General features: G+C 35.2%; 1 protein-coding gene across 2 annotated transcripts in view; it reads right to left on the bottom strand.

Moving 5' to 3' along the window:
* Toll-6 (Toll-like receptor 6) overlaps positions 1-25,400 on the bottom strand; it is a 73,390-nt gene that overhangs the window by 36,930 nt on the left and 11,060 nt on the right. Inside the window, exon 2 of one of the 2 annotated variants that reach the window (XM_066283092.1) lies at positions 23,920-24,434. The exons of the other annotated variant lie outside the window; for it this stretch is intronic. The gene's annotated coding sequence lies outside the window, so the exon portion shown is untranslated. Of the gene's footprint in view, positions 1-23,919; positions 24,435-25,400 lie in introns of those variants that run through there. 2 annotated transcript variants of the gene reach the window in all.

Genomic DNA, 25,400 nt, shown 5'->3' with positions numbered 1-25,400 from the left:
TAAGGCCTTATTGAAAGTGATACCCTCTTCTTTTAATATACGCACGTGCCCGTGTTCTAATGTGTGCATGAGTTACTCTTTGACACCTTGTATTTCTGTTATTAACGACTTTTGTACTAAGGTAAGTTGGGTTAAATTTAGTCCTTACCTCATGCTCTATCACTCTCTTAAAAGAATGTATCGAGTTACAACACACCCTGTATAGCCTGGTTTCGAAAACCTCTTCTTTGAAGCATGGCCTAAGCATGCTCAAGCATGTTGAGATCAGGAAATTGGACGGGTCAGTGTAAAACTGACATATTTTACTCTTCTAGGAAATTTCTAATGACTGGTAGTACGTGGAAAGGCATTATCATGCATTAAGATAAAATCTGGACCGATGGTATTTCTATATAGAACAACAACAGGTTCTAGAACATTCCTAATATAATCGTATGCTGACAAAAAAATTTAGGAAAATTAGATTGGTTCTGCGACCAAGTGAAATTCCTACCCGCGCCATGTTTGTGCCTCCTCTGTAGCTACGAACTTCCTGTCTATGTTGAATTCAATGTCGTGTACCATATGTTTTCCAAACACGTACTCATCCAGAATCTGGATACAAATCGATTCGTAACTAATCACCGAACAAAATGCTTCTCCACTCCCATATGATATGTTCTTAAGCTCATGCTAGTCGAACAGCGCGATTCCTACGGTTTAGAGGTTGGCATCTCCAAGGCCTCCTGGAGATTAAATTACCTTCTCTCAATCTCTTGTAGATGATATGTCTGGAAACAGCTACATTATGAGCTCCGAGTAGGTGATTAATTATTTAGGTTGCAGTTACAGTGTCATTTCTTCTAACTTCTAATTGGGCATAACGGTCCACGCGAGGAGTTGTGACCATTGGCCTATCTAAATTTGTCTCTCGCACGCTGCCAATCTCTCAATAACGGCTCTAGAGGCGGGAGATAACGTTCAGAGTGATTGGCATCGACAACAGCAACTTGTAATAGTTCAGCTTCAAGCAGTGCTACAGCTCGTAACATTTCGTTTTCATTCAAAATGTCGTCTAGGCAGTTTTAAAAATAATGAAAACTAAGCAACTGAAGAAGAATGATTGATCGACACCTAACAAAACAACTGCAATACAATAATTTAATATGCCAAACTTAATGTTGTTTTTTCACATATTGAAAAAAAATTATACATGATTGTCTACAGATGCCTCCTATTTCTATATGTACATTAATTAACATAATACTGATATGATACGCTGCATATATAATTGTAAAACAGATAGAGAAGTTTTAGTAATATAATATAATAAATAAAATTAAAAAAAATTATATTCTTAGATTTTGAACATGTGTGTATATCTTGTACATGAGTTCAATGTAGACGATCCAGACTGATAACTGAGAGACGTAGACAAGGGAGTTTATAGAAAATGTTAACGAGTGGTCAGAGGGGAGATTTAGAAGCTTGGATCATTAAGTGGTATAAGCAATAACTAGGCATGGAGTGTTTGAAAGCTATCTGATAGGAAAAGTAAAGCAAGATATATACTGGTTTTGTTCTGAGGAGGATACAGTGGAACATACCGTTTCGAAATACATAGAATTTTCTGAGTATAGGAAAGTAGCAAAAATGAAGTGTGCGATAAAGTTAACGGCTGACAGTGTAGGAAAAATGATGATCAGGAGCGGGAAAGAATGAAACGATGCAACGGAAATGGTGAGGAATATCCTGAAAAGAAAGGGTGAAGAAGAGAAACAAAGAATAGAAAAACGGGGGAGGAGTAGAGGGAAGTATTGAGGAGAAATCACCGAGATATAAAGAGCTGAAAAACCCAGAGAGGGTCTTGAAGAAGTACTCAGAAAGGTTGTCGGAGGGAAAGAAAAGGTGGAGTTTGTAGTGAGTATGAGAATAAGATGGCACACACAAGGGGGCTGGCCAAACAACACACCCGACCGAGCGTAAATACATTTTTCTCTGCCACAAAAAAGACCGACGAATACAGCTCTGTCAAATCCTAATTGATGATTGGTGCCTTATTTACCCTCTCCAAGTTGAAAATATTATCTTTTGAGATGTATTTACTTTTACATTAATCGGGGAAAGCAATAGACAAAACTGCCACTATTGGGCAAAGGAAAATTCCAGAAGAACAAGAGAACACTACGCTCAGTATCCTCAAAAGATTATTGTTTGTGCGGAGATTGTCGAAAATCAGATCATTGGACCCTACTTTTTTGAAAAAAACTTTGAATGACGTAATGTACATTGAATTTCTACAACAACATTTAATATCCACCTTAAAGAACTTTACTTCCCCGTCCTACTAATCTAGTGATACACGACAGAAATTTATTGTTCCAGCAAGATTGTGAACCACTGTATTATACAATGAAGGTTAGGCAATATCCCGATAGTGCAGCATTTCCCAATGGATGAATTGGAAGATGTAGAGTTACTAAATGGCCACCAAAGTCTCTGGACATTAATCTTTTATACAATTTTGTCAATGTTGAGTACAAAACCACACCTGAAACAACTGACAATTTAAAAACTGGAACGAACAAAAGGGACAATGAATACGGCTTAGCATGAATTTATTAATCGTTTGGAATACTACCAGCCACAAGAGGGGTTTTTTTCATTTGAACATTTAATATAATATTAGTGAATTAATAATATTAATATTATTATTAATTAATTAATAATAATATATAAAAACTGAATGGTTCCACTTATTTTGAACTATTATGTTTCGTTAAAATTTATTTTACCGTTATCGTAAAAAAGGGATGTTTTCGAGGATTTCTCAAAAAATTTGCTATGTAACATAATAAAATAAATTTAACACTGACGTCATGCCTGGAATAACGAAGACCTCACAGCTAACATTAGCTAACCAAAATATGTGAAATTTTAAGCTAAACCCGAACTGTCCGAGCGTTCTTTAATATTTTAATTCCACACCGAAGAAGAGAATTAATTTAATATTTTCTGTGTACACTGTACATTTAGCTTCAATCGGAGATTCTCTTCAAACTGAGCATCTTTAAGTACCACGTCGCTGCTTCGCTCTGAAATTCTTTTCAGCCTCTTGAGAAATTCCCTTGTCGAATTTGGGGTTTCGTCGCACCTTTGAAACTTGGTGTAAGCAATATGTACATATACCTGGAGATTTCTTTTGTAAAATGTAACGATGTTTTTCTGTATGCAACAGTGGTTTCGTCATTAGCGCAATATTTGCTGCTCTATGCAATAACAAGTCGAACGTTAGAATGAGTTCGACCAACATACATGATGAAATCCATATTTCAGAATGAAGGATCACCACAAACCTAATTCAATTTCAAACAATAAAACGTTTTTCTTAGAGTTTAGCGGACCAAATCGATCTGACGAAATAAATTATACAGAGCAGGTACCTTTTTCAGATATTAGCAGCACAATAGTCAACCACAAGTCCTTTCAATGCAAAACCGTCCTTTCGATATCAAAGCGACTATTTCCAGGGATACTTATTCGGCTTTGTGCAATGTTTTGCTTCAGTTCACCCGGATGGAAATTGCAAATTGTGCGAGTGTTTGTTAAAGGTATCGATGGTCAGAGGGACAAAAATCTTACAGGGACGGATAGCGACACTTTTTCAAATGTATAGTAAAAAAAAAAAAGTTTTATTCTGCAGGTATAGATTATGGCGAAATATTGCTGACTCCAAACATGTTTTCCCCGAAGATTAAACTTAAACGAAAACTTGAAAATTGGGAAAAATCCGCCTTTAGCCAATAAATTCGATATCGCCAAGCATGACGGCCGTTTATCGGCGGGGCCAAAGTTATGAAAGGCACTGCAAAGTCACCTCCACGATGAATCACATTGACGTATCTGATGCCATCCATTTTTCTTTATCGATGATTCAGGGCTGTGCTGATCTATTTAGAAAATGAAACGAAAGCGAACCGATCCAACTCTATTATTTACTTTGGTGGAAACTTCTGGTTTATCGGAAATTCGCGCCCCTCGCAAACATAAGGGGTAAACAAATCAATATGATGCCCTAGTACTAACAATGTGATATTTATAACTACAAGAATTGAGTGACCTTATTGCGTTCAAACTAATTTGGAATACTGGTCAGCCATCAGTAAAGTGGCCACCAGGGCTCGCGTGTAAAGTACAAGTGGAAACGAGCTCCAAGTTTGCCCGGATGTAATTCAGGATATTACCCAGAATAGTATTAGAACTCACTCTGGATGGTTAGAGCAAAGTTGTTAATTAATTGCCTTCAAGAGACAACAATATTTTGTGTTGCAATATCCAAACTCTGCAGTTCTAATTCAATTAAACTTCCAAGAATATTGTCCTCAATCGCAAAGATCTATCAATTGATTATTACAACGTGATTCGAAATAAACAAGAGCTACAGGAATTAATTGAAAGCAAATGAGGCTGTCATCAAGTTGCAGCGTGAGCCATAGAGGATTTGCAAATGAAAATTATCCGGAAAAGCTCGATTTAATCCGGAACAATGAAAATTTCCAATTAAATTTCAAAATTCCCTCGTAAGGACGCCCTCGGGATGCTTTAAATGGCGCTAAAAAGTTTGGCTATGGACAGAATTTACTGCGTTTAATCGGCTCCAAACTTATATCTTCAGTTCAATTTTTACGAAGTTTTGAAAAAAAAATGGTAATAATACTATAAGAATTTAGATTAAAAATTAGGTGTTCCTTTTTGCCTCGGAACTAACAAAAAGTTGGCGGATTAATTGAAATAGAAGCTAAACAATAATTATTTGAGTAGAAACCGCGGTTAAATCTCCTCTATTCTTTTCAATTAAATCTTGTTCTACATTCTTGGGCAAACTGTCGATGGATCTCGATTAAACCGCAGAGTCTGACCGGAGCCGTCGCTATTCTTCGTCCACCGGAAACGGAAACAGACCGCGTGTCGCCGACACCGCAAACATCGATCGTCCAATTTCTGTTCTCGAAAAATTCGCTTTTACTGGGAAATTCAGTTAGTGCCCGATTCAATCCCCTAAACTTAGTTTGCGACATGGCAATGTAATTTATACGTATTTGTAGCTACAGCCTCGTTATTCGGTGAAGCTTAATAAGAGGCTTTAATGAGTCATCACCACTGGTTTATAGGGCATTTAATTTCAACACAATGGGACTATAAACAAGTTTATTTTTAACCACAGATGTGATGATGACATTACTGAGTTTTAAAAATTTTGGAAATATCACATGACTGGCCTCCATATTTCGCTGCGATTTTCGTAGGGCCCTACGGTTGGTTGGGCCTTAATATGTATGTAATTGATAACGTTAACTGGATAAACTTTATGAAAGTTATATATAAAGCTTCAGAAGTTTTGCATCGCGTGACTTTTCTGTTTTAAAATAATTTCACTTCGATATTTATGGCTTATCGTTAAAAGTGTTACCCCTATTATATCGAGGAACAATTTTTAACTTTTTTTTATTTTAATAAAATATTCGAGGTGCATTTAGGTTGTTGGGTTAGTACCATTTAAATGTTTTAAGTAAATCCATGAATGGCCAAGTGATGCGACAAACTGGTCGTGCAGGAAGACTGGCTTTAGTGGAAGAAAGGCATTCGCAAAAGTTTGTAGCTGAGCGAATAAGCGTTTCTCAAAGCGACGTCTCCCACATATGGAATCGCTATTTAGAAACTAACGCTGTGCAAAAGAGACGCAGAAGTGGCCGTGGGCGTGTTACTAACCAAAGGCAGAATCGCTATATACATTTAACAATTCGGCGAAATCCTATTATGGCAATAGCAGAACTTCAAATGGAAGTTAGACATGTACTGGGAGTTGTTATTTCTAGTTCCAAGCTGAGAAGACGACTCACTCAGTATGGTTGACGATGCCGTCGACCAATAACAGTTCCTCGGCTACACTATCAGCACAGACTTGGTCGACTACAGTGAGCTAAACAGTATATTATCTTACCCGATGGATTTTAGAATTTTATTCTTTTTTTTTATGAGATTAGAACTTGTTTGGTTAATGATAGCGATTGAATTAGTGTGTGGCAAGAATAAACAAGAACCTCTCAACCTGCCTACGTTCACCCCGTGCCTCAAGAAATGCCATGTATAATGTGAACTTAGTTCATTCTCAAAAAACAATGAGGAATGAGAGATACATTAGGGACATTCTGATTCCATGTGTTAGGCTATGGCTAGGGTTTGTTGGTAACAGATTTTTCTTCGCGGGCGACATGTCCGTCCTCATCCAACTATGGCAGTAAATGACCATCTTGAAAGTGAGGGAATCAACTCTTTAGATTCGCCTCCTTTGCCCCTGGCACGAACCCTATAGAGCATGCCTATGATATGCCTCTCAGAGCTGTGACCTATCAAAAAATTCCTCCCAGCACCATCAAGAAAATTATTATTGCTGGTGCAGAAGAACTACACCACATTCTTCAAGATCTTATAACTAATCCTGTTCAAAACATGCAGCAACGTTTTTAAGCTTTTATTGATGGCAGGGATATAAATCCCTGTTATTAATTTCTTTTTTAATTTAAAAATTTTGAATAAAAGTATTTTCTTTTTGTTTTTAAGACTTGCTTTTATGCCTTACAATTTAATACTATAGCAATTATGGTATAAACTAATTGAATTTTAATCTAAGTTCATTAATAAATAAATATTTCATACATTTTTCACCATATAATAAAATATACAAGAATCAGATGATGTAAAAACTTTGAAGCAATATGTATATTGAAAACCTAATTCTTGTTTATTCAAGTGAAACAAAACCAAACAATTTTATATATTTATAATTTCAATGAAATTTGTATTATTACAAGCTATGATCAAAATTTTAAGCTCTTCATAGTATTATCTTAGTAACCACAAAATTCTGTCTGCCGAGTAAAAATTTCAAAACATTTTTCATAAATTCATTGTTAAAAATAAAATCGTATACCATTCTCGGTAGAAATGTTCATTACTGCTTCGAGACTTTATTTGTCTCGATGCTATGCCTCTCGATAAACAACATTATCTTTTGAGAGTAATGAAACATTTACTATATCGTATTATAAAATTCGTTTTTAAAATATATCGTACTCGAAAAGTTACATATCTCTGAAGATTCTGAGTGAAACCAGCCCGAAGTAACCCACACTAACCTCAACTAATCAAACATAAAATATTTCTCATACTAAATGTCGGAGTAACAGGTTTCTTCGTAGGTATGCTGATGAATACCAAGATTCTGATCGAGAATCAAGATATTCAGAGACTACCCAATTTGAGATATGTGAATAGTAAGTACTATCCATTGTTGTACAACAGACGGTAGGTATCTGTACAGTCAGGCAATGTAAGTAAGTAAGTGAAACGTTCCTATTATGTTATCAGCTCTAATAAAATAGAGTGACAGAGGGAGGTATATATTTGCAACGACTTTCTGGAACCAACAGGAAATATTATCGGCCCTTTTAAATAGCAGCAAGCAATACCAAATTTCAGGAAATATGGTAGACATATTTGAAAAAACCCTTAAAAGCTCATTTTCCGCTCTTCTAGGCCTTATCAGTTATTTGTAGAAGTTGAGAGTTCAAAGGAAAGTCTTGATAACTTTTTAATTTCCAAAAACTCAACCTTCCATTGCTCTAGTGGTGTCTGCAGAGAGAAGTAAGGTAAATATAATAAAGTGGAAACGTTCTAAGCTCACGTGAAATCAACAGAGAACATTCTATAATTTGGCGGCAAGCAGAAAAGTTCAGGGTATATGGTATAATGTATATATCTGAAAGCTTTCACGTCTCTGGAGAGAACATTTTCCGTTTCTCTAGGGCTCGTTAGGGATCGACAAATAGCAAAAATTTTAATGGAATCGCCATCATGTTCTCAACACAACTAGGTTCAGTTTTTATTATTTTAAAATTCATCAGGAAGTAGTACAAGTCAAGAAACGGGTTGGATATGCTCGGAAACTATTCAACATACGCATACGCTGCTTCTGGAGTCAGATTTCAAAGTCATTTCCAGTTTTTAACTTAATTTCTTCGATTATGTGCCTTATTTTGCTATTATTTATTCGCAATTTCATTCTCTATCTATCTATAACAATCTATTGCAACCAATGGAGCGGCAGCAAAGCAGATTCCCTCGTAAATCTCCATTTCCTAATTTTATTACTTCACATTCATTGTGGTAAAATATACATGCATAACCAAAACCCTCACATAAATTCTTTAAAAATTGAAGGAAATATGTTCCATGCAAATGCTGGAACACATCAAATATTGTATGTAATTATGCATTTTTCGATGTAACAGACATTCATACATGGTGACGCATGTAGTAGATAAATGTATTGTCATTTTCTTATCAAACCCCATGTATATTATGACGTTTTTATGTTCTTTGAGAAATTCTGAACATATTAAATGTAACTAGCCTATGTTTAAATTCAACAGTTTTCGAAAAAAAAATACAAAAAATCGAAAAAACGATAAAATTATTAATACTTAAAAAACAATAATATAAACTACTTTAGTTTAATATATTAAACTTTCGAACTCTGCCCCGTTGACTTCCTGACAGTGGGTAAAACGCGAGTCAAATTTCTCAAGAAGATTTTCTTATCATTTCAGGAGGTGTTTGTTGAGCTTGTTGAGTAATTGAACTTTGTAACTGTTTTATATTGTTGGGTTTATTTAAATACACGCTATGGTTCAGATAACCCCATTAAACAATTGATAAGGGTGAAATTAGGCGTTCCAGGGGATTATTTTAATAGCAATTTTGCGTAAATATTTCAATAACTGTGGAATTTGGACATGAAATATGTTCAGTATTTTTCATAAAACTCAAAAACGTAACAAAATAGATAATGTTCCATAAGAAAACAATGAAAAAGTATCTTCATTTACAACATGGGGAATCGTGTATGCGTGTCTGTTACGTCAGAAAATGCACAACTAAAAACAATATTTGACTTATTTCAACACTTTAATGAAAAATATTTCCCTCGATTTCTAACGAATCCTAGGGGACTTTTGGTCCTCTACCTATACTCTTCCAGTCAACTAACAGTGAGGAAGGCAATTAAATCCCTTCTGTAGTTTCATGATAAATCACCAACTATACGATGAAGTTCCTACTGTTTTTAGATTGCTTTTTCCAACATTTTTTTGTTCTGTTGGGATGTCTCATCCAGTATTTGTAACATGGAGGATACAAGTTTTTAGGAGCAATTTTCGCTCCACAATTCATTCCCTTTCGCTCTATATGGGCCCCTTTCACATCTACAAAACGGCTCATCTGTGAAAGAAAATTTCCCATATCCATTAAAACGGTCGAACAAATGATACCATCGGTGATAAGAATGGATCGGTAAGATGCAGAGGGACATTGTCAATTAAAAAAATTATGGATCATGTTAGGTAGATCAGGAGGAAGAGTGGCAAGCTTACAACATCCTCTTTATCTGCAAATCGACCTGCCCTCTTTATGAAAAAGTGTATTCTATTCCATTGCAATTGTGATGTTTGTCGAAAGGTGTGAACAAATAAGACCACCAGTGATAAGGATTGATGATAGGTGTTAATGAAGTCGGCTAACGTGTTATGGCGGTGAGAAAGGTGGGCGGAATGATCGAAATTTTAAGGGCTGGAAAAAATGATATATAATAATAGAACTATGATGGGGATGGCTATTGAAACTACAAGTGTTCATAAGCCGGTGAGGAATTAAGTAAAATCAAGAGAATTGAAGGAAATGTGGTGTCATTGTGGTAAAAAGAGAGAGATGGCAAAGGCATTGAGAAGGTACACGTGAGTGAGAAGTTGAGTAGGAGAAAGGGCAATGTGGATAATTGGACATATTGTAGATTCTGTAATAGAAATGAGAATTAGTTGGAAATAAAGGAGAATATTTAAACGGAGTGGTTGGAAGACTAGTATGTGCGTGTGAAGGGAGGGAAAGTAAATCAAATATGAGTAAGGATAAAATATGAGAGGGTAAAGCTAAGTTCTGCTATGGTGCAGTTCGCGAAACTAAATCCAATTTTTTATATTCAAATGTTGAAGCGTGAGGGTGTGCTGGATGCACACTGCGAGTGTGTGGTACGAATTAGAAGGCCCTAAGCACGTCAAAAGTTACCGCACATAGCAGTAGAGTAATGAGACATGGAATGATTTTGTCAGGGAAATGGGGACTTAGGAAGGGGCAGATATTAGGGAGAAGGGGGGATTAGGGCCGATTTGATAGCTGCTACAAACAGACACGTGGAAGCGGCTATTGCGAATTAATTTGGGTTGTCTCAGTCGACGAACAATTGTTGATGCCATAACATATTAAAATCGTACTATGTGTGTGACGATAAGAAAACTCTCAAAAGACGGTGGACTGTAAACGTAGGACCTGCATTAACCCATTTGCCGTATGTTTTCAAGCATCTAATTGATAACTAATAAAAGATGAATTTATCCCAGAGCTGTCCCTGACATTTAAACGCCCATTTGAGGTGTCCTTTCGCGAATACTATTTAATTGTTGCTAATATTCCTTAATCTGCGAAAGTTTGACAGATTTTATTCGTGTATGTAATCTTTACCCAAATGTCATGAATTACATAGGAAGTTTAGAAAATCGAACTTTGGACCAAAACCTTTTGAATTGCATCAAATATAATGCAAAAACTTAAACGAATAAATGGAAATTTTAATAAAACCTTTCACGGGCATATTTTCAACTAAAAATCGACAAAATTCATTTGGCATTTTTATGAAAATTGATAGATGAGTTATTTCTATGCAATTCCCTGTCGATATATCGGATTTTAATTTATTTAAATCGTTTAAAAGTATTTTACCTGTCAGGGCTTACAAAAATCACAAACCTGTATTAATAACCGGTTGCCCTATTTCACTGTTTTATGCAGATAAATTTAGTTATGAGTTGAAAAAGAAACAATAACCGAAAATTTGATGCGGGGGGTTAAATGTTTACTGCTGTTAATTAGGCGGAACATACACGTGACTTTAACTATAACAATTGAGATTGAATTAAATAAATCATGCTTCGATAAACATATCTGTATCTCGCTCTGGCGAACTCCCAACGTTTAATTTAAATTTAAGAGGAACCACTTTAGGTGCCGTAACACAATAAAAAATTGATCCCGTCAACTGTCACCGACTGCGGAGGCAATAAATAAGATACCAATGTCAAACGTAGCGATTTCAAGAGGGAACAATGGGCCAAATGGCATCTGCCATACCTACGGTTTCAGGTAAGATTGGGCTTTATACTATATAACAGTCTAAAGGAATGGGTCTAATGAAATGGAGCTTAGGTATTGAAGCTTTTACATAATTCAAAGCAATATTTAAAGCCCTTGGGACGCAATTTTGCAACAAGCCAAAACAAAACGGCCCTCCCTCGATAAATGTAAGGGCCGTCAAGTAGTTCGTTTCGGAGCATCATAAATATGTATTTCAAAATTTAGCTCTCAGGATATTACCTGCCTCGTTTGAAAAATTTTGTGTGTTCCAGCCGAATTGCCAAACTTCGCAGATGCAACTCTATAGATTGATTAATGCAACATTTATTTATACCCAACAACTGCTTCATTAAATCCCAATTATCTAATTTGAAATATGTATATGAAATTATCTGCATTTAACTCATTGGGAATGCTTTTCCGTGCACACAATCGACTTAATTTAGTAATTTGGTCTATTATGTCAGTTAGGATCGATACCTGTTTAATAAATAAATGGGACTACGTCATGCATGCAGTGAATTTACACTAAGTTTGTATGTAAAATATTAACCAAATAAAGCGCATATGTCTATGCTTAGAGCATGGCGATTTCACAGTAAAATGTGTTTAAAGTACCGCCATGAATTTTAGAAACAACGATTGAGTAGAATTAACGGCTTTGCTTATTTTTCGTAGAAATAAGTGAAAGGGAGAGAGAAAAAGAGAGAAAAAAGGAGAAAAGTGCGTCATTGAGTAAAAAAGTATCCACTTTACGAATAGGGGATGACGTTTTGAGCTCTAGAATTGAACACCCATATTATTGCAAGGTGGCATGTGGTGCGTCATATGGATTTTAATTAGAACCATGTAGACCTGTATACAATGTAGAACACAAATTATCAATCCGTTAAACTGTTGTGCAAAAATTCAATGTGCACGTGTATACAGTGAGGACAGAAAATCTGAAACAAATTGATTTAAAATTCCTGAGTTTATTTCCGGCAAAAACGCTGCAACCCGTCGATTTTTGTTTGCGGCTGCAGTGTTGCTGATTCGTGTATACAGGGTAACCAAAAACCAAGTTACGACAACAAACTTCATTTTCTCAAATGGAAACATGTATTTTTCGTTTCGCTTTTGAATTGTGCTTCAAATTTTAAACATATCTCATATGGCATGTCTTATACCTAAACTCTTTCACTTTCATATTTTAGAGTTCCTCCAAAAATTACAGGTCCAGTAATTCGTTTCCCAAAATACCGCATCACACATTAAATCCAGAGCACTGTTGGTGTCTGGATGTATGATTGCGATTTAAATTTTTTGTTACCCGATAATGATAATTTTCTCGATTAAGGATGCTCTTGCTTGAAAAATAATTCTCCTCTGTCTACAAAATCTGGCAGGAAGGAAAATAATAATCTTCATAAAATTATCCAGTAAACTGTTCGCAAAAGATCCTTTTACACTCGAAGACCCCAGAAAACAAACTTTGAGAAATGTGATACTTATAGGGGTGGCATCTCTGCTAGCGAAGAATTCTCTGTTCACAGTATTAAGAACAGTATGGTAATTTTCAATACTTCGAAGACTTACGTCATCATTTTCTTCTATTGCAAGCAAAATAGCAATTTCCTATTCAAGTTTAAGTTTTTTTAGGAGGCAACGTTGGCTTATTAAACGAATCGTATCCTTTCGAATTTGTGAATAATCGCTTAAAAATTAACCCAATGGGTTGATGTCACTGGGAATATTTAAAAAAACATTACTTCTCGGTTTGGGCGCAATTGTTATTATTTACAATCTAACAGCAAATCATATCAAATTTCTCTTTGTGGGAATAAAGTTCTGTTGCTTTAAATTTTACTGCACGAAAATACAACACAAATCAACGTCTATTAACTAATAATACTTAAATATAATTTGACAAGTATTGATCTAAACAAATTATTTTCGAATCCACTCATGATGTCGAATAAAAGTTACGCAATGTTGGAAAACGGGGAATGAAATTTTATGGACTAAACCATTTAATAAATTTTAAGCGTGATATATCGTTAGATTCAGAAAAAAAGTGGAAATTGCTGAGTGTAAAATAAAATTTGTCGACTATTAAAAAAACAATGACGATGAAGGTTCCGAAGAAGCACAAGGTCAGATCAAAAACATAAATATAAAAATTTTTAAAGGAGGGAAGGTGCCAATGAGAAAATCGCATTTATTTTAATATATAATTTTTGAAATAAAATCACGAAACGGCACAAAAATAATTGCGAAAAATCGATTGTTTTTTTTCAAATCACTTCGGATTAATTCGGAATTTTTCAAATTTGAAAACGCGATTTCGCAGAACACAGAAAGGCGCAACTTTTCCCTGATTTAACCACCCCTCTATCTCTTTTAGTTTACAAGATCCCCGTAAAGTGCACTCTTATTTGGAGCAGCCTGTATACCTTAGTGAATTTATAACTTAACTCTTTGAGGTCTTTTGTCTTAAGTGGGCACTAACCAGTTCAGGTATAACAGGAATATTTAATACATATTATTATCCATGACTAGATCTATAGGTATTCATTAAGTTAATTAATTAATAATTAACCAAGATGCCAAGGGATGTTGGAGAGAGGCAAAGGGCCAAATGAGCCCCTGTTGAGTAACTCTTACTTGACGTTATTCAGAGATGATCGCCTACTATCGCAATGCTATGACCCAGAGAATATCTCATAATAAACTACAATTTACCGATTAATTTGGATATTCAATTAAAGGTATTAAACAGCTTTTCCTGTGTGTAGTAGCATTTTTAAATTATTGATAACTCTAAAAGAAAGCAAAATTTTAAATTCCTAGCACGTTTACGGCATTATCGAGTAAGGGAAGGTAACGACAGTATGGGAATTTTTAAGCGGGGCAAACATAATTCAGTCATTGTCTTCTCTGAAATCCTTCACGCCTTTAAACTTGAGAAGGGTCGGGCCACTTAGTTCAGTGCTTTTAACCTTCCTCTTCACAAGGAAATCATATCGATGAAATTATTAACGCTTTTTAAGTGGCTTGAGAACAGCTGATGTACAAGCACATACTTGACATTATACCTTCAATTTTGTAGAGCTTCGGATTATTAGAAACTCCTGCAAAAAATTCAGGAAAACTTTATCTTCAATTTACCTTGAAACATCTATTTTTACTGCAGATTAATCAGAACATCATCCATGATGACCAGCATCACTATTGCGATTCTTTGCCTTTAAATTGAGAAATATTTCTTTTCTTGTTAACTTTATTATCAGTTTTTGCTTCCTTCCTGCTCGCATTAAACTTTCGTATATTCTTTAAACATTCTTGCGTGTAATGTTGTAACTTGTCAGATTTGCTGGACTTTTGTTTCTCCCTGTATATGAATCTGAACCCTGACATTTTAAAATCTTACCAATACATCAAGATATTATTTTAAGGGATAATTTTATTATTATAAATATTCTCCTTGATTTCCATGTTATTCACGTAGAAGTGAGAGATTGTCTTTCCTGAAAACCTCTTTAACAGATCTCGAAGATGAAGGGTCGATATTTCTCAAGGAACCTCAGAGATTCTTCTAGTGTGAGTAGCTAATAAAAATGATAATTATGAATTTTGAACATTAAAAACATTGCTCAGAAGGAGGATTGGCATTGGCTGATATTATCAGCTAACTTATAACGGTTCTATTAAGTTTCTTTGAGTCAGCACCTTATTTCTTGACCGATTTTCCATGGAGGAGTTTGTTTTTAAAGAAAACATCTGACTTTACATACACCTGAGTACTTTAAAGAAATAAGTCACAAGTGGCCAGATCTGGAGAAAATTCAGAGATTTCCTCGAAGAGTTGGAAGTTTTGGACTATTGAATATTCATGAATCATAATCGAATGTATTATGCCATTTTCTTTATAGAAGTTAAATTGTTGAGATTATATGAAAAATGTTTATGAGATATTTTCTTACGTGACAATTTGCTGATAATGTGTGATCGTACAGTAAAAGGGATGGAGTAGGAATGTTGACACCGAATTACCAATTTTCAGGAATCTCGTCATTTTTTAGTTTGCCTTGGTATTCACTAATTTAAAATAAATTGACAACGTTACGGGAAATTCTAATAATTTCATATTTAATATCAGTAAATGAAATTTTAAGGAAAACTTCTGAATTTTATATGAATACTCATAATCTCACGTCTCAAGTTATTTAAACTCTTTATTAATGAGCTCTAAAATGTCCTGTTTGATTCAATACAAATCAAGATCGTGGACATAGTAATGTATCGTATTTACGACTGAAGTAATGGTGGTAAGGAATAAATTGAGAAACTCTAAAATTTGAGGAAAAACTATGTATCTACACCTATGATCTCGAGTCTTGTATTTTCAAACCTTCTTTATATTGTTCCAAAATTTCCAAATCGATTCAATGCAAATCAGGGATGTGGAAGGCAGTCACTTGAACTATTTACAGTTGAAACAATTCTAATATATTTTTGCATTTATTTTGTTGGGGAAGAACGCCTCGTCGCACACAAGTCGGAGTTGTTGGAGCGGTGGAATGGCTGAGTTAAAACTAATTGAGAATAAAAGGAAAAACGAGCAAACCGCTTCAAAGGTATTGAAGATATGATGTTATGAAAATTAATTTTAAAATGCGCAAATCTGGGAAAAAGCAATGCCTATGACCTCTATCGTGACAGTAGCTCAAACCTTCTTTAAAGGAATGTAAAATTTCCAATTTGATTCAGTTCATATCAGGGGCGTAGAAAGCAAGCATGTTACCATTTACATTAGAAAGAACTCTGTTAGGAGAATAAATAGAAAAATTCATATATTTGAGAAGAAAATATGCACGCCTCTAATCTCGTACGTGGTATTATCTCAAATTTTCTTTAAATAGCGGTAAAATTTACAGTTGGATTGAAGTTAAATCAGGATCGTAGATAGCGATTAAAATACAATTTTCAGGCAAACAACTGCGCCAGAAGAATTAATTAAAAGCATCTCAAATTGAAGAAAAAGTGCTCTACGTCAGTGATTTCGTATCTGGTATTAAGTAACAACTTCTTTAGCCAGCTTCAAAATTTCCAGTTCGATTCAATGCAAATCAGGGAGCGTAGAAAGTAACCATGCCTGCTATTTACAGTTAAAACTATAATTGTGCTAAAAGCATAAATTGAAAAATTCTCAATTTCGGAAACAAGCAATGTACGCCTATGACCTCGAGACTGATTCTTTGAGCATTTGCCTCTCGTATGAGATGTTGGTACCGGTCGACAGATGGAAAATTCGGAACCCGTACCAGTGCGCTGCACCAGTGTGTGATGAGAGCTTCTTGTCACAAATAAGGGCAGCCGAAACAATCAGTCATATTGCCTCATTAAGTGCATACCGGAGCGAATGCCCGAATTTTCCATCTGTCAGATATAACCATTCACAAACTCTAATTTATTTGTGGAACAAGCAGGGCCATTCTCATGTTATGTAGGTACCAAGTTTTCGAGATCTCTTAAATTCGAATTTATTATTGTTTCTAGTTCTGGATTTTAGAAACTCAAAAGACTTCTCATCCGGCATTGGAGGTATTTGCTTTTGCGGACATCCCGAAAGTCCGAGAAGCAATTACCTAAAAATTACCTAATACATATTAATTGTGTTAACTAACTCTATAAGCCGCAAAGACGGTCGTAGTGCCTCAATTTCCAAGATTAAAGGACCTTAGTCGAGATAATATACAGGTTTAATTGCAAGATTATCTAGTGCCTATATGTTATATCCGAAAAGAGCTGTTTTAGTACGCAATTAAGTAACGAATATGTTTCGTACCAGCAATTTGTAACAATTGCCTTCCTGGCAAAGGAAACAAATTAAACAAAAACAAATAACTGTTATTTTTTGGAAACAAATTCTGAGTATGGGGCTAGTCCCAGAAGGACCCGATCTAATACTTAAAAGAAAAAATGGAAAATACTACATTATTTCTCAACATAGTTTCGTTTGAGGTTTACACTTTTCGCAGGGGTATTCTATGGCTTCTACACTTTGTTAATAATTAAAAAAAACTTCGAATTTTTCAAAATAGGCATCAACCTCGGGTTTCACCCCCTCATGATATGCAAATCTCTTTCTAACGAACTATTTTTTTGAGTTTGAAAATAGAAAATAATCTGAGGGGGCCAAATCTGACAAGTAGAGTGGCTGAAGAAAAAGTTCGAGATCAAATCGATTGATTTTAGCCATCACGATAACGGAAGTATAGACTGGTGTGTTGCCTTGATGAAACTAAACTTTCTTTTTCGGCAAATGCGGTTGCTTTTTCCATTTTTTTTACCTCAAATGCTACAATACATTTGTAGAATATTCTCCGTTTATTTTTTTCTTATAGAGAGATCGTAAATAGAAATTATCCCACATGCATCCCAAAAAAGTGACGCCACCACCATTCCTGCAAATGGAACGATTTTTGCCTTCTTTTGAGCCGATGATTCCTTTTGAGGCCACTGTTTTGGCTACTTTTTCATCTCAAGTACGAAATGATGGTCGAATTTTTCATCCATGGGCATGAATCGACGCAAAAACGCGGCTTTATTGCCGTGAAATTTTCCCAAGCGCTCCCTTGAAACATTCTTAACGCGGTGTTATTATTGTTTAATTATGAGTAATCTGGACACCAATCTTACGCACAACTTTCTTATATTCAATTGTTCAGTTAAAATGCGATATACAATACTTTTTAAAATGCGTATCACGTCAGCTAACTCATGCAATTTTAGCCGACGACCTTGCAATGTAATTTTGTGGATTTTCGCAATATCTGAAGTGGTCAAATCTGGAGCATCATCGGGTCAACCGCTGCGAAGTTCGTCTTAGCAGCTCGTACGACCGCATTTAAACTTTCATATCTAATATTTGACAGTTGTTAACGAAGCACCAGATTCCCCCAAAGTAGAATCTAACTCCGCTTTGATGTGAGATGGATTGAGACCTTTTAAATAAAAGTATTGAATCGCGCATCAATGACCAATTCTTTCCATATTAATAAAAACTCTACAAGCGTTCACTAAAAACGGCCCAAAGACAAATACAAATAAAGGTAGCACCCTCAAACTTTAGACATAAGCTTTTTAAGGTTACGTCTTTGTAATATATGCAAATCTTTAACAAAGAAATCGCCATCTCTGTGTCAAGTTGGGTACTTCTGGGACTATGCTCGTAATTCTTAAATTTATTGCGACTTTCAGTAGGATTCGCAAAGTCTTGCACATGATATAAAAACATCAACTGCATGAAATGTTTATCTCGACCGTAATCTTCTGTAGACATTGGTTTTAAAATCACACTCGTGCGATATGTCCATCTTTCGTTTGAAGTATTTGTCTCAATGAAATCGGTGGTTGCGAATTGTAAATGATGCATATTAAGAGGATTGCAAAGGTAATATGTGGTCTTGAGGCTCGACTCGACTTTTTTGCATAAACAATTGGACTGAAGCAAAGCTTCTCACTCGCCCTACCCTCCACTGGGTACGAGCTTTAAAGAAAACGCCAAAGCGGCGTGCTCGAATTGGTAATTTAACCGTTTTTTATTCATGCTTTCTTTAAAAAGCAAATACCTACCCAGGTCGCATAATACGATAGAATTGTCAACCAAAACCCCTGTCACCGGTAATAAAACTACCCAAAGCCTAAACTCGTCTTAAATTTCAATGTCGCCAAGCATCATTGTCCTTTTCATAGACTGACTACCGTCGTTTTCAATGGCACAACCATACGACCGTCTCTTTTGTGTAAACTTTCGAAAAGCAAACCGGGCTTCAAAGAAGCCTTCGAGTAATCACATCTTCCGTCCCACTCCTTTGTGAGGTAATTGGCTATGGTTAAAGCGAGAGAGGGGTTACACCCTCCATCCTGCAGCCTGAAGGATCATCATTTGACATATTTCTACTGGGTACACACATGCGAGAAGTTTTGAGTACCAAGCAAATACCATTGGAAATATTTTCGTTGAGTGCCCGTCTTGCTTAGTTTAATTGGGTAAACATGATGTAAGTGGACAGTGAGGGGATTAAAGGGAAAATCATTTTCGAGTCCTCCAGCGAGATACTAAAAATTTACTAGATTTAAAGCATCAGAACGTTACCGAGTACAGTGACTGTTGATATCCCTAACATTACAGCATATCAACAGTTAAGTGGATTTGAATACGCCTCAGAAACGCTCGTATGTTGCAGGGAGTCCACTAGAGTTTCCCTTCATATCGACTGTTGATATCTTATAATACCAGGGTCAGCATGAAGGGAAACTCTATCAGACTTCCTGCGACATACGACCGTTTCTAAGGCGTATTCAAATCCGCTTAAATCCAATATCTACTTTGAAGTAATGTACCTGCTGGATACCCTTAAATGGGCCATTTCCGAGTAATGTTGTTACTTTATTAGCTCTCAATTCGTTTTAGCCAATGCAAGCTATCGTAAAATACTACTGGAAATTAGTTCCATTGAACAATAACAGCTCCACGAACGGTATTACGAATTTAACGTCCTCCTTCGTTATTAACACGTTCATATCGGTAATCTAGTGCACTTTACACAATAGAGGCGAGTCTCTATTATGTGCAAAAGGCCTTATTCCTGCTAGTGGTCAGACAATGTTTAAAGTGGTGTCTGGGGTTTATTTACACGGTCCTGGAAGTTATTATCTCCCGAAATCGTGGCGTAACACTTTAACTAAACGTAGATATTCCAGTTTATCCTAAGTTGATCCGCCAGTAAAACTGGAAGATGGGAACGTTTTGTTCGGATCGCACGCCCTTGCCCTATTTTCCTTTCTAACAAAGAACAAATCCAGTCCGCTCCATTTTTGCCAGAGGGCGAATTTCCAGGATTCCTTCTCGAAACGAGCTGCTGGACTCTATAGGAGATCAAAGTTCCCCGTTGTGCAGTTACACGTGATGCTAAATTACAGACGAGATGTTGCCAGATTTCCGATGTTCTGGTTTCTTCGATCGAAGAAAGAGTTCCTTAAACTATTACAATATACTGGCCGATCCTTACAGATGTTCCGATCTGCAAGGAACCGATTCTCTGCACTGTTCTAAGGCGAAAATGTGATATAACCATATATCCTAAAGAGATATTTTATTGCAACTCGGTATACCTACACAGGAGTCCAAGCAGTACATTTCCATTCTATTTAAAGAAAAATGCTGTAAACATCCACGTGCATATAGGTTACCACGTGAATTTTTATAGGAAAAAAAGACGTACGCCACTGGCATTTTCTAAATTGAATATATTATATCAGTTCTTGAAGATAACTGCCGTTTACAAAATAACAAAAACGACTTATTGCATCAAAAAAATACTACTGACGTTTTTGGTGTATTTTGAATCGGTTATTTAAAATAATGTTTCTAATTTGGAAAATACTAGTAGCGTACCCCCCCTTCCCCTATAAGAATTAACATGGCAACCTCTACGCACGTCTGAGATTACAGCATTTTTCTTTAAGTAGAAGGGAAATATATCGTTAAGACTACTATACATAATGTATAGATATACCGAGTTTCAACAAAATATCTTGCAGCTTTTTGAAAATATGAAAAAACATTTTTATTTTCCTTTATATTTAACACCCTGTATATCAGAAACGAATCATTTTAGGACATACGCTTTTATAACTTTTTCGTCTTAGAACAATCAAAAGAATAAGCTAGAAGTATCGGAACACCCTTAGGGACTACCCTGTATAAAATTATTATACGGTGCAGGTGTTTTTCGAAATTATAAAAATAATTTGTTAGCTTTAGTCAAATTTCTATCCACTTAACAAGAACCACCGTGCACCATTACTGCGTAATTACATATAATTAATAACTTCTCCTTGGAGTTTTAATGGTCTTATAGCGCCTCCTTGTAATAATGTATAATTGCAAGGTTGCAAACCTGAAGATCTTATAATAATTATTAGCAGCGGCATTGTTAAAGCCGAATCATGGTGCTTTATTGAAGAATAAGCTTTATTCTTAGCTATTAATTATAATTTAAATGATTTTATTGCGATGAATTATACCTTTTGTTTGGGTCACCTAAGGCAAGTCACCAAAAAACTGGTTACCATTACCTCTTCATAAAAAAAAAAACAAAAAAAAAACAGAAATTTGCAAAAGCTCAGATAGACTGTCTTCTCTCTAAGCAACTTTATCACCACAATCGACCAAAATCATAGTCTGTAGGGTATGGCTCTTTGGTTTTAATTCGAGAGAATTGTGGGTGAAGAAGTCCCAATGCTAATTAATAGAAGTATTTAGAATAGCAAATGAGTACTTAACAAAATCGTTAATGATTATTATGATCTATTTCTGATTCATCTATTGAGCTTCAAAGAAGGAAATTGCGAGAAAATTTTCTGAATACTTTTCGCATTTTGTTGCCAAATCTCTTCAACAGAACGATTAGGTAAAACTCCTAAAAATTCTTCTGAATAGCGGTTTCCTGAAATATTTTCTAAATTTTTCCTGAATGAGTCATCTTGTAGGGTTTGATCAGTTTTTTCAAAAGAAAGATACTCTACCAAACCAAATGCAGGTCTTGAGGAACACCATAGATATTATTAGGAATCGCGTTACAGATATAATTAAGTATTGGACGACTACGAACATTTTCTCGTATAACTGTGTAAATCAATTGGTTGTGATTCATTCCTTTTACGAAGTATACGATCAAAAATTTACCATTTAACAAAAACAATTTTCGAGTATTTGATTAATTCTGACTAGCCTGAAACCTAACAGACTCAATACTGCTTGACTGAAATTGACTCAAAGGAATATCGTCAATAGTTCCCGCCTTCCGCATAAGGCAAATGATTACTTGAACAGTTAATATGTCCGTTTCGACATATTGTTGAATAATATCATTTGTTCTACACAGGGTAAACGTCATGTACGCAGAACACGTGCATGTAGAGATCTTTAAAACAACACAATTTCTCATAAAATTTTTCCCACATTTTCGGTTGCTGCGATATTTTCCTTACTATTAAAAAATATATTTTGCTTTATTGACATCTTTGGTTGGTAAGAATTTGAAGTGATTAGTAGTATCTCAAGAAAAAAGGGAGAATTTCAGATGTTTCACATACCATTAATCTACGATTTCTCACTTTTGAAACATCTCTTGAAAGTGGGTATTTTTTCACGAGAGATTAAAGTTATTTATACTAAAAAGTTCTCCAAAAAAATCTCTAAACAGTGATTCGGAGAATTTAGAACATTCTAGAGAAGAATAACAATCTTGCACAAAGGCAATTTTTTTTCGGGATCGTGAAAAAAATTTCATTGTTAGATCTGAACCCTTATAAATTACTTTAAATCTTGACGGTCTTTAGGGGCAAGAAAAATTCTCAAAACTCTCCATAAATCTATTTGGAATGTTCTCAATATTCTGAAAAATAAATAAGAATCGCACTGAGCCAATATTATTCATTCACAACTTTGTTCAAATATCATTGGCACACAACTTTAACACTTTTTGTCATTCCGAATGCGGTTCAATGGATCCGTATTTTGAGAGGTAATCTCAAATTTCGTAGGTATTTCGGAAGCTAAAAATATATTCGGAAATTGTGAGACGCATTGAGACAACAAGATGAATAATGTTTCTTAGAGGGTTTCCGAAGTATTTTAGCTGAAAGTTTGATCAATGGCAAAAAGTACGAAATTTCGAAATATGAAATGGACGATCAATAAAAAACTTTGCTGTTTATTGTAAAATCATTCAACAATTGACAGGAAACTCATAGCAAATGAATTTATCTAAGCCATGTCTCCGATATCACAACTCCAAGTTGAAGCCTTTTCTCTAATGATCATCCCGTAATTGCGCATCTATTTTTCGCTCCAATAGGCTGATATAGATGATTTACGTGGTCTCATAGAGTTGATGAATTTAATGAACTCTTAAAGGTAACTGCACCGAGTAGTACCACGATGTCACGAGGAATGGTTCGAAATATTTCAGGTGCTATTTTTTGCGCTAATCGTGTGATATATGTAGCCTGGAATAATGTTGGATGTCTTAATTGAGGTCCTTGGGAAAACTTTATCATATTGAAGGATCTTTCCAAACCACCATAATAGCTAGCAGTATGACTACGTATAGTGAAAACTACAAAATACAATATGATTCAACGTATTCAGATTGACCGAAGTGATTAATGCGAAGTAGTTGTTCAACAAAGTGATTCACACATTCCCTAGTGTGGCACGCAAATTTAAAGTGATTGATAATGGGTAACCACCTCCTAACCAGCCATTTTCCTGAAAATTTTCAGGAAGTCCTGAAATTTATTATGATACGCCCTTTTGGCCAAATTAGCTGATAGACATCATACATATATTGAACCCGGAGTGATATCTGTTCAATTCAAGAAATTGCCACTTACAATTTCCACACCATTATGGAAATTAATTATGATAAAATCACCGCTGCTGCGGCTAAAATAAAACATATTGAAAAGGTACGAATTCGTGGATAATTTCCACAAGTGGCAAATTGAACCATTGATAACTAGAAATTAACAGTTGCATATCTTTTCAATGGCAATACATTTATTGCATAAATAAAACACGTATTGAAAGGAATTTGAATTTAATTATATTAAATATGAATTGATATTCCTATACAAAGTACAAATACTATATGAAGGAATAATGACCCATAGGTTTCAAGCAATTTGAAATAAAGTCAAAACTAGCATAATATATTTATCACAGTTGCAAAATGCCGATTTACAGCTAGTCAAAAATTGCCCTTATACACTGTATATTTACAAACTTTTTCTATAATAATAAGTTATTAAATATCTACATTATTTACATTTCTGTAAGAGTTTTTGTCTAGCGTTACAGTTAAGTAATGGAAAATGTAACAGTCTTGAGACACTACTTAATGTTGATGATGAGGTAGTAAAAACAGAACTGTCATTAAAGGAGGACAGAGACAAAAACAGTCTTTAAAATAAATGGGTACATTTTATCACAGTAAACAGTTCAAAGTCAACCTCTGTCCGAAGGATTCTTTCACCTGGTGCTCGTCCACTCATCTCCAGAACTGCTGGAATCTGCATCTCTGGAGGTCTCAGAATTTCTGGAAGAAGGACACGTTGTTTATTAACTTGAATGTATCAGCTTGGAGGGTTAGTAACCATCACCAACACACAGCACTCGACAAAAATTAGTATTCTACTCAAACTGCATTTTGAAGCCCGAAAAATGACTCCATAGAGGCGACGCATAAATCTAATTTATATATTGCGCAATAAAGCTGAATAAAGAATGTGTCATTGTGAATTGAAATTGTGCATTTTATTATTCATACCGTGTTAGCCTGCTTTTCCCAGCCATTTACTTTATATATACAAGCGGGAAAACACTACAGACATTTCGTATGCAGAAGAGAATTTTCTGAAGAATTCATATTTTGTTCTCTAGTTTATGACAACCAAAAAATCCAATCAAAAGGTCGCTGATACATACAATTTTCCACCCTTTTGTTAGTTGTCCGACAACGAACAAAAGCGAATGATAATCCGTTTATATGAAACAGTGATTGTTGGGACAACCATGCTGCCAAACACCTCTAAAATCGCAGTTAGGCAGCTGACGGTTAAAGTACACAGAGGTGTATACAAAACCGCTTTTGCAACCCCTCTATATGAGGGGTGTATTGGAAGAGGGCGCGATTTCGGGCTATACTTTCAGCTTTGTTTTATTAAAACAGCTCGGGGCCAATCTAATTCTCAGTATATCATAAACTGAATCTTTCAAGAATGAATCACATGTCTGTACTTTTTACTGAGGAATTGCTGCCATCAGTTATTTAGGTCGGCAGACACTATCATTTTCTAGGGTTTTAATTTAGAATTATACGTTGTTCGGAATGTTAATGTCGTGCTATTCCCGACCGAAATGTGGGGTTTTGTGTGGAGTGAAACGACCATTTCAAGACAATAATTACACCTCAGAGTTGCCTTTTTTTTCTTTAAATTCCTAATCCCAATTTAGTAAGTCAATACCATATATAAGACAAACATTGTATTTAAGACACAATAGC

The sequence above is a fragment of the Euwallacea fornicatus genome, chromosome 6 (genome assembly GCF_040115645.1).
Source record: "Euwallacea fornicatus isolate EFF26 chromosome 6, ASM4011564v1, whole genome shotgun sequence".
Taxonomy (NCBI): Eukaryota; Metazoa; Arthropoda; class Insecta; order Coleoptera; family Curculionidae; genus Euwallacea; species Euwallacea fornicatus.
Note: the sequence above shows the minus strand (reverse complement) of the source record. Positions and strands in the feature narration are given on the sequence as shown.